The sequence below is a fragment of the Equus przewalskii genome, chromosome 5 (genome assembly GCF_037783145.1).
Source record: "Equus przewalskii isolate Varuska chromosome 5, EquPr2, whole genome shotgun sequence".
Taxonomy (NCBI): domain Eukaryota; kingdom Metazoa; phylum Chordata; class Mammalia; order Perissodactyla; family Equidae; genus Equus; species Equus przewalskii.
Window position 1 is genome coordinate 77,637,326 of NC_091835.1, and position 15,518 is coordinate 77,652,843.

The window sequence follows — 15,518 nt, forward strand, 5'->3', positions numbered from 1 at the left end:
TTACCCTTATATTAGTTTTTAAAAAATGACCCTTCACACCATTGTCTGAGCTTATGGCTTTCATCTGCTTGCTTTAGCTATGCAAAATTGGCCCACTGATTGTATTTACAAGCCCAGCCCAGACATAATCTGGTTTGGCAGGCCAATCTGATTAGAGGCAGAATATATAATGAAACGGTCTCTGCCTAGGATCCTAGGAAGTGGTGAGACTGGGCCAGAATGGAGTGCCCCTTACTTACTGACAACTGGAGGATTTAGTTTTTGGCAGTGTTTCCCCAAAACAAGTCTGATTTAAGACTTGGTGCACCATAGATCTCCACCATTGTTCTCTAAAGTCTTGACCCCGTTTTTTTCTTAGAATGTGAGTCGCGTGTCTGCATTCATGCGCCTGAATTTCCCAAACACATATTCTTCTGTTATTAGGGTGTGACTGACTCCACACTCTGATTATTGATTATAGAAATCTCTGGTTTCCCAGTCCTCTCTGAGTACTGGGGCACTGCCATCTTCTTTACAGTCCCCTTCCTTGGCACTCCTTCAAGGAGTCCTTGAACCTCAGCCCAGGAGCTGAAGTCTTGCTACCCTAGAGTGGATCATGTCTGATGCCTTCTGGCTTGCCTGCACTTTGGGCTGTCGTGCATTGTGCACTCTCCATCCGCTGGGCCATGATCCTGATTCATGGTATGGGTTCTTCCTCATTGTTACTAGCAATTGTCATATGTCCTCTAATTTTCAGTCTGACTTGAATGTCTCATTGTCTGTGCAGCTCATCTGACACTGTTCACCTTGTACCAGAATTGCCAAGCTACTAATTGTTTTCCTCTCATTCTTATATTATAAGGACCTTGAAAGGTGAAATCAAGTCATAAACTCTTGGGATCCACACAGTGTTCCCCATTGTTTATTTCTTTCTGACAAATTAAGTCTCCTAGAATCATTGGCTCATACTCACATTGCCCTGTCTGAGTGTGATCAAACTACCATGTGTCGCTGTTTGGTGAATTATTTTGAAGCTGTTTAATATAGTTAGTTTTTAAAAATATGTCAGAATAAAAGGCTGAAATTCCTTTAATGCTTCTCTTAGAATTTGATTAAAACTAAGATTTAGTGCAAATTCAACCATGTGGATATGTGGTGTACGTGTAGTTTTGTTTCACATTTTAAGGTACATAAAAATTAGTTTTTAAAATTTGTTTTAAAATATGAAACCTTTTTTTTCTCTATATACAAGCTAGGAAAGGATGATTTGTTTTTTGTCCTGCCCACATTCTTTTTGGATAAGGGAGCTGATGGGGCACAAAGTAATATCTATTCATGTTAATTCAGGGATAGAAATTTGTCTTTGTTTGAGGAAACTATGCATTTCAGTGTTATTTTCAGTACTTCTTCAGATGTTTATAACTTTATCTGCTTTTTCCATTCCACTCTCCAATCACACACACCTTTGTGTTCTCTCATTATTCTGATTGAAGTGAATATGAAATTAATGCCTTGGTCACTAGCAAATTCTACAGTCAGATTGAAAAGGTTATGAACATGGACTGTGTGCCTCCAAAGTACTCTATTGTGTCCTCAAAATAAGGTGAAGATAAATTGTTAAGTGAGCTAGAAAACTGTCTTTTAATGAAGGATAAGCTAACATTAGAAGTATCTATTTAATTACATGTTCAAACATTATTATCAACCTACTTATATGTTGCTGGGCTGCTGTCTAAGCCAGTATAATCTTCCTTCCAGGCTGAAAAATAGGTTGTTGTTCCCCTGTTAATCTTGGTGAGTTAAAATAGAATATGGAAATTTGTCAAACATTTCAATCTATTATACAGTAGATAAAATAAGTCAGACTGTAATTGTCTTTTTCTGTTATCAAATAGAATGAAGTACCTGACGAGTCTTTTGCCCACTTTTGTATAGGATTGCTTATCTTTTTATTGCTTATATGGGTTCTTTATATATCCTGTAGATAATGTATGTACGTATTACAAATACCTTCCTTCAGATTAAGGCTTTCTTTTTCATTTTCTGTATAGTGTCTTTTTATAAATAGTTCTGAATTCTCATAGTTGAATTTATCAATTATTTCAATCTCTTTTATTTGTTATTTCTTGCTTAATACATCCTTCCCAACCCCAAGGTCATAAAGATACTATCCTAAATGTCTCTTGGCACAGTCCAATAGGCTTTTCTACACTGAGGGAAATATTTTATATCTAGCACTGTCCAGTACAGTAGCCACTAGCCACATGTCACTACTGAACACCTGAAATGTGAATAGTGTGACTGAGGAGCTAAATTTTTTAATTTAGTTTTAATTAATTTATGTTTAAATTTAATTATCCTCTTCTGGGTAGTGACTCTTGTATTGGATAGATCAGCTACAGCTTTGTTTTATCATGAATGGTCGTTCATTTGGTGTTCATTTTTCTGCATGGTGTGAGGGGAAAACCTAGTGCCATATTTTCCCATACGGATGACCAGTTGGCCTAGAGCAACACTTTATCCCTGCTGATTGACAATGACAGTTTTGAAATAAAAAATAAATTCTCTCTGTGCATGTGCTTATTTCTTGGCTTTCTGTTCTGTTCCTTGGTGAATTCGTCTACCCCGGCAGTAGCTTCTCGCGCTGTTGGTCACCCCAGCTTCGTAGGCCTTACTATGTAGTAATGCACGTCCTCCTTTTGTTCTGTTTCAGAAATGACTTTGACCTTCTTGGCCTTTGACCTTTCAATACACTTTATACTCAGGTTTTCAAGTAAAAAAAAATGGGGTTTTTTTCATTTCATTTGAATCAGTACATCAATTTGACATTTTATGATATTGAAGTTTTCAATTCATGAGCATGGTTTCTCTCTCTGTTTATTCACTCAGGTCTTCTTTCATTTTTAAAAGTTGTTATTATCTATAAAGGATTTACTATATTATATTTTAAAGGAAGAACTATAAAAGATATATATTTTTAAAAATTACATATTTTATGTTGTGTATTTATATGACTGCAATTTATTCTTGTATGATGATATTTTGTCTATCAAAATTACTAAACTATCTAATGAATTCTAGTGTTTTATTGGTAGATTTTGCATCCCTCGCAGATAGCTGTATCTGTAACCTACGTATAAAAGGAATTTTGTTTCTAACCTCTTATACTCAGTTTCTTTTTTTGTGTTTTACTATTTTGCCTCGGACTTTTAGTAAAATGTTGTCTAGATCTGCTGTTAGCAAATATTCTTGTCTTGTTCCTAATCTCTTAAAGTGATAACATTTAAAAGTGATGTTACAGATTTTTGTTTTTGTTTTTTGTTGGTTTTATAAATTTCATTCATCAAATGTAGAAATTTTTCTTCCATTTGTAGGTTGGTACCATTTTGAGATGATTTTATGATTTTTCCTGTATTCTATTAATGTGGGGAATCATAGTAATTTGCTTTTAAATATTTATTTATTTATTATTTGTTTTTCGGCCCTGAGTTATTCAGAATTGAATTAAAAACGAATCATAATCTTTAGTTCATGAAATGCTCTCATCATTCATAGCTATCTTTAATTATTTGTTAATATAAGGTAAACCAATGGACCCACCAACCAATTCAAGAATTAGAATGTTAACAAAAAATCTAAATTTACCCTTGTGCATCTTGCTGGTCTCATTCATTGCTCTTCTTCCCCCTGCCTCCAACCCCTTCCCAGAGCTAATTGCTATTGGAAATTTTGTGTTTATTACTCATTTTCTTTCTTTTGGTTTTGTGTGGTTTTAACAATAGGTTATATGTAGGCAAAAGGTTTTTTTAATGTTTAGTTCTCGTGCGTTTCTTCATGATCTCTTACTCTTTAATCATATTATAATCCTTTCCTGTTTAAAGCATATTTAATTTATATTTTCTGCTTGATAAATTTGCTATCTAATGTCTTTATGGACCTGATTCTACTCCGTATTTCTCCCAGTTCTGCTCGATGATGCCTTATAAATGAGCATGACCTGCGTCTTTATCTTGTGGGGATTATTCAAAGCCTGGGCTGGGCTGGGTTCCTAGTTGAGAGAATCTGCATTTCCTTTTGCCAGGACCTAGGGCATTACACAACCCTGTAAACTGTTTTTAGATGTTTGAGCCACCTGGATAGTATGAACTGGGCTGCAAAGCCACGTGAGGGATGGCTGCTGGTCACCAATCCCTCAGGTGATGTTTTTTGTTCCCTCCACTAGTGCCAAGTTTAGAGGCAGACTGGTTTGTTTCTTTGCAGTCACCAGCTATGGGGTGTGCGTGTGCGTGTGTGTGCTCATGTGTGTACTATTGCAAACTTATTTCTGGTGCAATGACAGCACAGTTTTAATGGGTCACAGAGGACATAGCACCTTTTAGACTTTCCATCTCTCGCTGGCCTTGGACCGTGTGGTCTGTCGCAGGCTTCCTTTGGCTGTGAAACCCCTAGTCCAGGTCCACCCAGTTCATCAAATGTCCCAAGAGGAAACTTGAATAAAGTACTCCTCTTAACTCTCTGGTTTCCCCTTTCACTTAGTTTTATTCTCTGGATATTTCTTACTTTCTTCTTATCTATTTTTCCTATTTTGTGTACAAATTTAGTTGCTTTCAATGGAGGGATATTTATACTACAAAGGACAGAGACCAGAACAAGTTAACTCAAGTCCTAAACTCCATAATTGGAAATACAGAGGAATTTCTTGGAACTTAATTTCAGGAAATAAGTCAGATCTTGCAGGAATGGTAAGGCCAGCCTGATTTTCCCCATAGCCTACCAATTTTCCATCCTGTTGCAATGCTGACTCACCCTCACTCCATCCCTCCACGTATTAGTTCAAATTTCTGAGATAGAAAATGAAGTTGTCTGAGCCTCACCTGTAGGTGGTGGTAGTAAGGTGATATATTATTTAAGGACAGTATATCATAATGGTTAGAGCTCAGGTTCTGCAACCAGCCTGGTTAGATTTGAATCTCAGCTCCAAATCCTGCTAGCATTGCAAGTTGGGAAACTTTCTTAATGATTCTGTGACTCAGTTTAGTACCTACCTCATAGTTGTGGTGAGGATTAAATGAGTTATTGCATGTAAAAGGAAACACTAAGAGTAATGCTTTGGATATAGTGGCTACTCGATAAATAATAATTATTTCTTTCCCCTCACTTGATGTAACCTCTGGTCTAATTGGCTGTGGCCTGGGGGTTAGAATCATGTGTTATGTTCTTTCATCACAACTGAGAAGCAAATTGAAAGAAAGGGAGGTGAGAACAAATATGCATAATGTAGACTGGTGAAATTGGAACAAAATAACATGTCAGTTTGGAGAAAATAACTTTTTTGTATAATTTCCTTTTATAATAATATACTTGAATGATAGAATTATTACTTAAAGAGACGGATTTTGTAAAAAAAAATTACATTGAATGAGCTATATTATGAGTAACATTTACACCTGAAATTTTTCCTATTTCAATTTGTCGTGTACTTATTGACAATCTACTGTGTGTGAAACACTGTATTATGTGAGGAGAGTAAAAGTAAGTAAAATTACAGGTTATACGAATAGAATCGTAAGCATTTTACAGAAGAAAGTCTCATTTTTTGCCTAAATAATTGTAGGAAAACCTTAAACGTTTCAAGGAATAATTTTCTCTGTCCTCCTTTTAACTGCCTGAAATTTTTTTCGTTATTTTTATTTGTCTTTTTAAGGGAAGAACATGTGACATAAAAGTGAAGGTTTGGACTCAGCCTAATTCCCCGCAAATTAGTATCTCCAGTTATGTTCTGAGTTATGTCCAGGTCCTTTATAACTTAAAAATGAATTAATAAAACTAACAATGCTTTCAATTTGTACAGTCTTTTACAGTGAACACAGTGCCTTCATCCCTCCATCTCATTAATTCAATGAGGTGGACCAATGCGATAATTGTCTCCATTTTACAGATGAATACAACCGAGGCTCACGGACTTTAAGTGACCCATTCACGTCGCATAGCAGCTACAGAGTGGAGTATAATTATAGGGGCCTTGAACCCAAGTTCAAGGTTCTTCCCCTTACCCGCCAGCGACCAATCCTGTCACAGAAATGAATATACTGCTCTCCGAGTATTAAAGAACATTTCCTGAACTCACAGTACAGAGTACTTCAGAGTAACTCTGAACTCTAAAATACAAATTTCTGCTCATTTTTCCTTTGATTATTTTGCCTCTGGACTCTCAGGCTCACAGCCGATGACAACTTGGTTAGACTGAGTGACCGGGAAAGCAAGTTTTGTCTGGTGAAAACAAAAAGGATATATTGTAACCAGGACAGTTTTAATTCCTTTGCCACTGAGGAAAACAGACGTGAATTTTCCACCTGAATATGTATCATGTGAGAGTTCAACATGTAGCAACAAGAGAGTTTGTTCTCATAATATTTATAAATATCGTTTAATATAGTTTTTTTTCCCCGCTACTCTCAAGAACATGGAGAGAAGTTGTTCAAAGTGCTTGACCTTTAAATGTAGAGTGTATAAATTAATTCATGTTATTACTTCAGTTTCACGGCTGAGTTGTCTTGTAAATAAAACTTTTCCCTCATTAGAAATGAAGCCAATCTTGCAGTTCCCCATAGGCCTCATGTCCCTTACACCGTGCTATGCTTCATACAGTGACCTGGAACCCTGGAGAGTTTATGCACAATTGGTGAATTAAACCAGAAATAATGTCCTGTGGCATTATGTCACAACCTCAACGATGAAAAAAATCCATTAATGTCTTTTGCGTTTAATTAGAAAAATTTAAATGAATTGTTCCAAAAGTACATACAATTTCATAGGCCACTACTCAGATTTCTTGTGCTGTGTAAAGCACATACCCATTCCTTATGTAAATGGTGTTGTCATGCAGTTATCGATATATATATATGTGTATGTACCAGTCTTTTAATTTTTATCTTTTTATGTCTGTTTGTCATTAATTTGTCTAGACAGAAACCTTAGCCTCCTGAGGAAAGATTTTTTACCTTTACATAATGCCATATTTTTGTGCACAAATCTTCAGAGGAGGTAATATTGAATATGAGGACTTTCTCTGGATAAATCCATCATCTTTACTCAGTTCCGGTTCTTTTTTATCCATTTGAAAACCACCTTCCCTACCTTTGTCTCCTTCACAGCCTCCTCTTTTTCTATCACCTAACGCTATTTATTTCTGAAACCTCTGCTTTTTTCTTTCCTTACTCATTTCTTCAGTGATGTGTCTGTCTTCAGAGTGGCAGCACAGTGCTTCTAAGTTATGGTTTCCAGGACTGCAGTTCTTGCCCTAAATGACCCCTTTCGCTGCCGTCCTGCATGGTGTTGCCCATATGATTCAGTCTTCCATTCCTAGTGTGCCAGTGTTGCCAATCCATTTGTATCCACCCCATCTTCCACAATGGAAACACGAGGGTCGTTCTTGACATTTCTTACCACCCACATCCAAGTTTTCACCAAACCCTTAACACTCTCTGTATATCCTTGAATGCAGCATCTTTCTCCCATTCCTGTTACCATTGCTGTAGTCAGGATCTCTAATATCTTCCGCCTGAACTATTCTGCAGTGACTTTCTTCTCTTTTTTGTAATTCTCCACATTGCCTCAAAGCAATTGTATGAAAGAAAATCTAACCTGATCCCTCCCATGCTTAAAAACCTACACTGAACCCTCCCCTTGATGTTGTAACCCTTAACTTTCCTTTTACTCTCAAGCACTATCGTACCTTTTCAGTATCGATTCCTGCCCCTTCTGATCATGCACCCAATGACTCAGGGCCATCAGGTGCTAGACCTCATCAAGAGTTATGTCTTTGAATATTTTGCTCACCTTCTCCTCTAAATGCTTGTCGTTCATGACTCAGTTCACTAGTCACTTCCTCTATGAAAATACCCCAGGGTCCCATAGGAAGCATTTATTGCTTTCACAGGAACTTAATTTACCCCTTTTGTAGCCTTTGGCACGTTTGACTATAATTATATGCTTATATATCTATCTTCTGTACAATGTAGTGAGGAAAAAACATTTCATATTCTTTATGTACGTGTGTGTTTTAACCCAGACCTAGCTTAGGGCCTACCATATGGTAGGTCCTCAATTACTGACTAAATAAATGAATCAATTAATTAATGCCCCACTCAGCACTCATTAAATTTTCCTATCCTTAAAATAGAGATAGAAATAATTTCTTAAGACTACATTGATTTGTAAACAACTCTTCTCCATCTCCATTTATATGATTTAGAGGTCAATTTATTTGTTAGTTTGTCTATCTATTTACCAAATTATCTGTCTTAGTCAGTTTGGGCTGTTATAACAAAATACCATAAACTGGTGGCTTAAACAGCAGACATTTATTTCTGACAGTTCTGGAGGCTGAGAAGTCCAAGATCAAAGTGCTGACAAATTTGGTTCCCATGAGAGCCCTCTTCCTGGCTTGCAGATGGCCACCTGCTTGCTGTGTCCTCACATGATGGGAAAGAGAGGGCAAGAGAGTGAGGGAGAGAGACAATGAGAGAAAGAGCAAGTTCTCTGGCCTTTCTTTTGAGGGCACTGATGCCATGAGGATTCCCACATGACCCCATCTAAACCTATTTGCCTCCCAAAGGCCCCACCTCCTCATACCATTACATTGGGGATTAGGGCTTCAACATATCAATTTTGGGGGAACACAAACATTCGGTCCATAACATTTTTCATCTTCTGTGTCTGTCTGCCTCCATTTCTGCCACAGTCAATGATAGAACAGTATGTGGAGACGCAGTTTTCTCAAATGATAATAATCAAATTTTCTATCCAGAAGCTATGTACTTGACTATTGAAATGATATGCTCTTCTCATATTTGTTTAAAATATTATCTTATGCCAGTGTATGTATTATACATTAAACTATGAAAATTATCTACTTATAAGTAATTAAATGAAAGAAAACAAATTGCCTTTATGAGCAACTTTTAAATGGAAGTGGCTGATGGTGTTTATAAGTCATTGCTATAAAAACCTTGTGCTACAATGCATTTAAGAATGTGTGCCTACGTAGAGTTTCTTAAGCTTCAAATTTTGTTGTCATTCCCCAAATATAGTATATATAGTATACACCTTTCTGTATCCAAACTTTTGATCTCTCAATTTAGTATGTTTTCTCTTATAGCCTGTACCTATGGATATTTAGCCTGCCCTTCAAGGACAGCTCAAATTCTACCCTTTTTAATAATGTCTATCCTGATGACTCCAGCTAGTATAATCCATTTCCCCTTTTGAATTTTCATAGCGCTCACTGATTGAATAATGGTTTTGGAACTCATTGTATATTATCTTGCTTTTTAAATTTTTTATGCACGTGTGTAAACTTTTTGAAGAAAAACACTTTTACATCTTTTTATGTGTACAATAGGCACTGAAGTGCCTTATACACAATAGCTCTAAATCATCACTTGTTGAAACAAGGAACAAAGGAGTGAGAACTGGATTAGCACTGTGGGAATTGTGATACCTCCCGACTCTCCCTTCCTTCTCTTTGTATACACCACCGAAAATCCAGCAGAATGAGGGCCCCCTTTTGTGGTCACTTTCCTTGTTGTGATGAATTTTCTCTTCCAGAAGCTCATTGCCCTTGACCTTGAACATTATGACAGCTTAATATTAAGTTGCATATGTTGGTTCACTAGTGGAACACTCTTAAAATATAAGCCGATTTTCTCTTTCCTAGGTTAAAATGTAACCCAGAACATGTGGCAGATAGTGGTAGTTCAACATGGTTGGAAGCTCATGCTTTAGAAGCACTGGCTGTTTACCAGTGGGTGAAAATTAGCAACTTGCTAAACCTCTTTAAGGCTGTTTCCTCATCTGCAAGACATAGGTAGTAAAACCTCTCTTTGCAGGGTTATTACAAGTATTGAACGAAACACACGTGGAACTTACTTGGCTCATACTGGGTGCTCGAAACAAGTCAGCTCCCTTCTTCCAACTAATGGCTATAGGCTAAACAATGAAAATGATTCTTACTTAGCACAGAGTTGAAGAGCACTATGAGAAAACCTAACGTAGTAGCTCTGTGACCTCAGGTTTTGGAAGTTTTGTCAAATGGATAGATATGCATTTAATTTTCAATAGTTTTTTTTCATCATAAGTTTCATAATAAACTTGTAAGATTAGATTTAATCTTTCCAGATGCTAGTTAAAGGTTAAGCTAATTCTCTGATAGGAAGATTAAATGATTAAAATCAGTGGTTTTTTGGTATTCATAGAGGGAAGGCCTTCAGTTTCCTTTTTGTCATCTCATATTAGAAATATAAAATATATTACATTTGTTTCAGGACAAATAGCAAAGAAATTTGACTGTGTGTGTATTGTATTCTTTTTCAATAAGAAATACTTATAGCTACGTATTAAATACTTGGGTGTTCTTAGCTTATTTTTGGTTAAAATTCAAAATTAGAAATGTTTCAGAATAGTTTTAAGGTCAAGGGTGATGTAGAGATTGATGGAAATGTGCTTTAAAGCTGCATCAGTTTGGCTTCCTGAAGAATCTGGCGTACTACAAGGCGATTTCTTCAACTGCTATTGGGAATTGGATTTATTTTCTTCCTGAACTAAAGCTTATAGCTCAGGCAAAGACATGAGCTCTTGTGCTGCTAGAATAGGCATTTAGGAAGAAAACGGATTCCTTTCTGTTTGTTTGTAGGAAAATGTCATGTCAGTTACCTGCTGAAGACAAACCTCAATAATTCTAGGATATCAAACTTGAAATAGATGAAGACATCTGCCAGGAAAGGAAAATTGGTGCTGAATTCAACAAGACCTAATAATGCAGTTATATTTAGATTCCAGTGACCACCAAGAAATGTTATCATTTGTGCTGTTATGTATTATTATATATACCTGTCTCATGCATGCATTTAAAATATGTATTGAGTACTTTACGTTTAAAGCACTGTTTTAGGTAGAGGTGGTTGGGAAAGTAAATATAAGGAAGACCTGGTCCATGGCCACAGGAGGTTAAATTCGTGTGTGTGTCTATGTGTGCATGTTTGTGTGTGGGGAGTGGGGAATGAGGAGAGTTAAATAAGCAAATAAATGACTGTAGTGTAACACAAGACAGAATATAAGGACCACCAGAGAGAGAAACAAATCTGAGAATGGAGGGGTCACATTTTGATGGGATGATGTCAATTAGAAGGTACCTTTGCATCTGGGCCTCAAAGGTCAGTGGGTGAATGAATGAATGATACACCAGCTGAGCAAAATCTGGGGCCTGAGCAGAAAGGAAGGAAGGAAGGAAGAAAGAAAGGAAGGAAGGAAAGAAGGCTTGTATTAATTTAATTTCATTTTAGGCCATGTGAATGGGAAGAAAGTAGATTAAACCTCAGTGCTACAATTGGATGTTATTTCACTTTTAGGCACATTTAACAAAGTGTGATTTTAAATGTGTAATTTTAAATGGAAAAAGGAGGGGATCAAAGTTTCCAATCCTGATTTTCTTTTGATTCTTTAAACCAGTCTGAGTTTCTCAGCCTCAGCACTATTGGTATCTTGGACTGGATAATTCCTTTCTTGGAGGATGTTCAGCTGCATCCCTGGCCTCTCTCCACGGCTGGGACTCCAGCAGGCAGCTGAGGCAGCAAGGCCACAGTATTTAAGGTGGCTCTCATCCTCAGGGTTGTGTAAGTTTTAATCTTGCACTTGCATGACCCTAAAATGAGTGCATCCCTCGTTAAATTTTGAGCCCTAGGCGCCCCCCTTGCCTCGCCACAGTGCAGGCACTGCCTCTATCCCTAGAAGCCAGTAGCAGCCTCCCAGTGTGACAGCCACATGTGTCACTAAACAATGCCCGCTATCCTGTTGGGAACTCAGTCCCTCTGGTTAAGAACCACTGCAGACTAACTGAGATAACTCAGTCTATTTCTCTTTCATTTGTAAAATGCCAAGAGGAGCAGCCAACAGCGTGAACGTTTTTGTACTCAAGATAGCAACTAAACACAGGTGTATTTTGGGCCGTATGTGAGTGGTTAGACCCTCTCGGGGGGCACGGGTGTGAAGAGAGAGCTGTGGAAAAAAAATGCTGTGATTGATGGGCTGATGGACCTTGGCATTAGGAAGAGACAATGGTTTGTATGAAGTTACGTAAAGGGAAGGAATCGATTGTGCCGTTAATAATATACCTGACTTCTAGGCTTGGCTGTGTTGAAGAATAACAATTCTGCTGTCAGTCTCGGGGTGGATATGACAAGATTTCGAAGTACATTCTCCTGGTCCTATACAAATGCTCAAAAAATCCACAATGTGCTTATACTTTATTATTTTTTTTAAACCAAATTAAATAGTCTTCTCGGTTAATACTTCATTGTGTTATCTATATATGTATCTTCCCTACCTACTCTATACTGCTTTCTTGGGATGGGAAGGAAGCTGCAGCACTTGGGGAGATGCAGGTTGTACAGTGTGGCTGCCAAGAAGATTCCAGAGACATCAGACCCTCATGGACAACTAATCATATCAGTTAGTACAACATCGCAAAGCCACATCATAGTGTGCTGTCCATTTTCATGGTGAGGGTTAAAGAAGAGTGATATGGCCACTTAATGTTTAGCGATAGAGTTTAATCCCTCAAATTCCAGATGTCTCACATTCAATAACGTGTCAACCAGCACATTGCTCCCTATTTTTTGTGGCACTTACTACAAAAGTTGGCACGTGGTAATAAAAACAAATTAAACAATTGAGTTTAGAGCTCCCTAACTTCTGCCAGGCAGTGTCCTATGTGTTTGCATTTATTGCTCAGTAACTCTTCGTGGTGGTTAATATTATTAGCCCTGTTTTGTGGCTATGGAAAGTAAATGTAGCCAGGCTCATTAACTTGCCCACTGTCATGTGGTTAGGATCACTTGATTCCAGATCTGCCAGCTCAGAGGCAGTGTTCTTAAATATTACTTCAGGGCTGCCTGTAAATAGCTTTGTAGATTGTGCAGGGCACCACTCCAGGTGGCCCCATCTGCAGTGTGCACGCTGCAAGTGCTCTGAGATTATACTGGTAGGTACAAGTGGATTCCAATGCTTTTCGGTGTTACTTATTTTTAAATTTTTCTTGAATGGTATAAAGTGAGTGATGGGAATGTGGGCAGTGATTCCTTCCTTCCTTCCTTCCTTCTTTCCTTCCTTTCTTTTTCTTCTGCATGGACATGCATAGATGTAAGTCCCATTGAGGAAAGGATAGAGTTCAGCTGAAAGGTTGTTCTTTCCCATTGTGATTTCCCATATTCGAGTGCAGCTAACGCACTTAGGAGAATGAGCCTGCCCCTTCAGAACTACTCCTTCAGCTAGTGTTCGTGAAAATTGTGTAATGCCACCAGAGTTCTTTTTCTGAGGCCTGAGGCCAGAATATTCTCTCACTATTATTTATTATTGTCATGGAGCCATTAGCTTTTGCCATTAGAAACTCTACTTATCCTAAAGGTGTTGCCGCTGGATGTATGTGCTCCAAATTCTCATTACAAGCTGCCGACCTCTCCCTATAAATCTCAGATTGGAGTTATCAGCTTTCTACTTGTTGGCCCTAATTGGAAAGTTCTCTGCTATATCCAGGTACAAAATGTGCTATCAGAGCCTGAATTTCTGCCCCTTATTAACATTGCCTTTGTGACTTATTTCCTCAATTGTTTTTCCATTGGCAATCCGGCTGAAACAAATTCCTCGGTTTTATATACAAAGTGAGCTTATGGTAGGACACATTACAAACCATGCAGCGCAGTCAGTGAAAGCACAGTCTAATACTTTTACCATTAGGGAATATTAAAATGTCCTTTACTTTACTAATTAATTACTTGCATACCATTTTTCACTTAATAATCTAGATATAAATTCATGAATTTTTCAGCAGTGTGAAACTCATTTTATAGTTTGAAAAGCCAAGTGTCAGCAAGGTTTTGTACAGAATTGTGTTATCATTTCCTGAAACCTACCCACACTTCAGATGGATTCTAATTTGGCAAGACTTTTGTGTAATCCAGAGGTAGCAGAGGGAGTGTTTGTGACCTGGTTCATCAGTCCGTCGGAAAAGAATATTTCCCTGAGAGAATCCTTCAGATTTCCCCTCTGTTTAAGCTGGTGGGTTTCCCAGGGTCTGTCACCACATCTGCTTTAAGAGACGGGAAGCTTATGTACTGTACTTAGAGACTCTGAAACACTCAGACATCCCTGTTCTGGGTTCTTTACGTATGTTAATCATGACATGCTAGAATCAGTCTTACTCGGGAAAATTCATCTTAGGCGCATACTTAGAAGTATTTATATTTTCAGTCCATATTTAAATATTTGAACAGTTACTTCATGAATTTCAATTACATAGCACTTACTTTGAAACAATTGTGTAGGGTATGTGGATGTGTTTTGTTTTCTTTAGGTTTTTATTTTTTTTCTGTTTAAAACTAATGAAACAGTCTTCAAATAAATAAAACTTGAGCTTCATGAACTCATGACATAAAATGATCAATACTGTATAGGTTTGACCTTAAGACCTACGTAGAATTACAGTTTTTCCAAGAAATTAAACGTGAATGCTTCATTTTTCGTCAGAGGAACTTATTTTTCTCAGCATTAATGTCAAGAAACAATCGAAGAGGAAAAAATTGAATTTAGAAACTTTTCATCCTTTAAATTTGAGCTTAAATTATCATCCTCTTTTCTCTAATATATGGAAAAGAAGTTTTCCAGGCCTTTTCTGATTAGGTTATTCTACGGAATATTCAGACTATGTGCTTCTCTTATATTGGGTGACAAAAATAGGTGTACAAAGTAGAAATTTATTAATGGATATTGTTACTTTCAGAATTATAGGGGTGGTGGGCAAGTTCAGCTGGAGAGACAATAGATATGTTAAAAGATAAACTGAGGCATATTAAGAATTTTAAGAGTTTATTTAAGGGCCGGCCCCGTGGTGGAGTAGTTAAGTTTGCGGGCTCCACCTTCCGTGGCCCATGGTTTCGCCGGTTCCGATCCTGGGCGCGGACGTGGCGCCGCTCATCAGGTCATGCTGAGGCAGCATCCCCCATGCCATAACCAGAAGGACCTACAACTAGAATATACAACTATGTACTGGGGGGCTTTGGGGAGAAGAAAAAAAAAAGAGAAGTTTGGCAAAAGTTGTTAGCTCAGGTGCCAATCTTTAAAAAAAAAATGTTTATTTGAGTGAAAATCGATTTGAATTGGGCAATGACAAATCAGATGTGGTTCCGAGCGTCCACTTACAGGAGCTGGGGAGAGACTGTTATAGAGAAAAGGCAGAAGCAAAGCAGGGACATTGTTTGATTGGCTTTAGCTTAAAGCCTAGTTGGCTGTTTGCGATCCTCTGTCCTTAGCGTTTCGATTTTGTTACCTTGAGGTATTTACAGGTTTAGATTTTGCTTTGCTGAGGTAGGCCTCCATGGCATTAGAGCCACAGCAGTCTAATGGCCTCTGTGTTAATTGATTTAACAACTAGTACATACTTTTGGATATTTATTATGAATTTGATTACATAAATTTAAGATCAGAGA

General features: G+C 37.6%; 1 protein-coding gene across 15 annotated transcripts in view; it reads left to right on the plus strand.

Annotated features, from left to right (window-relative positions):
- The window catches only part of SLC16A7 (solute carrier family 16 member 7), a 153,084-nt gene that overhangs the window by 20,476 nt on the left and 117,090 nt on the right, over positions 1-15,518 (plus strand). For 3 of the 15 annotated variants that reach the window (XM_070619661.1, XM_070619650.1, XM_008528082.2), the window contains exon 1: positions 12,934-13,018. The exons of the other annotated variants lie outside the window; for them this stretch is intronic. The gene's annotated coding sequence lies outside the window, so the exon portion shown is untranslated. Of the gene's footprint in view, positions 1-12,933; positions 13,019-15,518 lie in introns of those variants that run through there. 15 annotated transcript variants of the gene reach the window in all.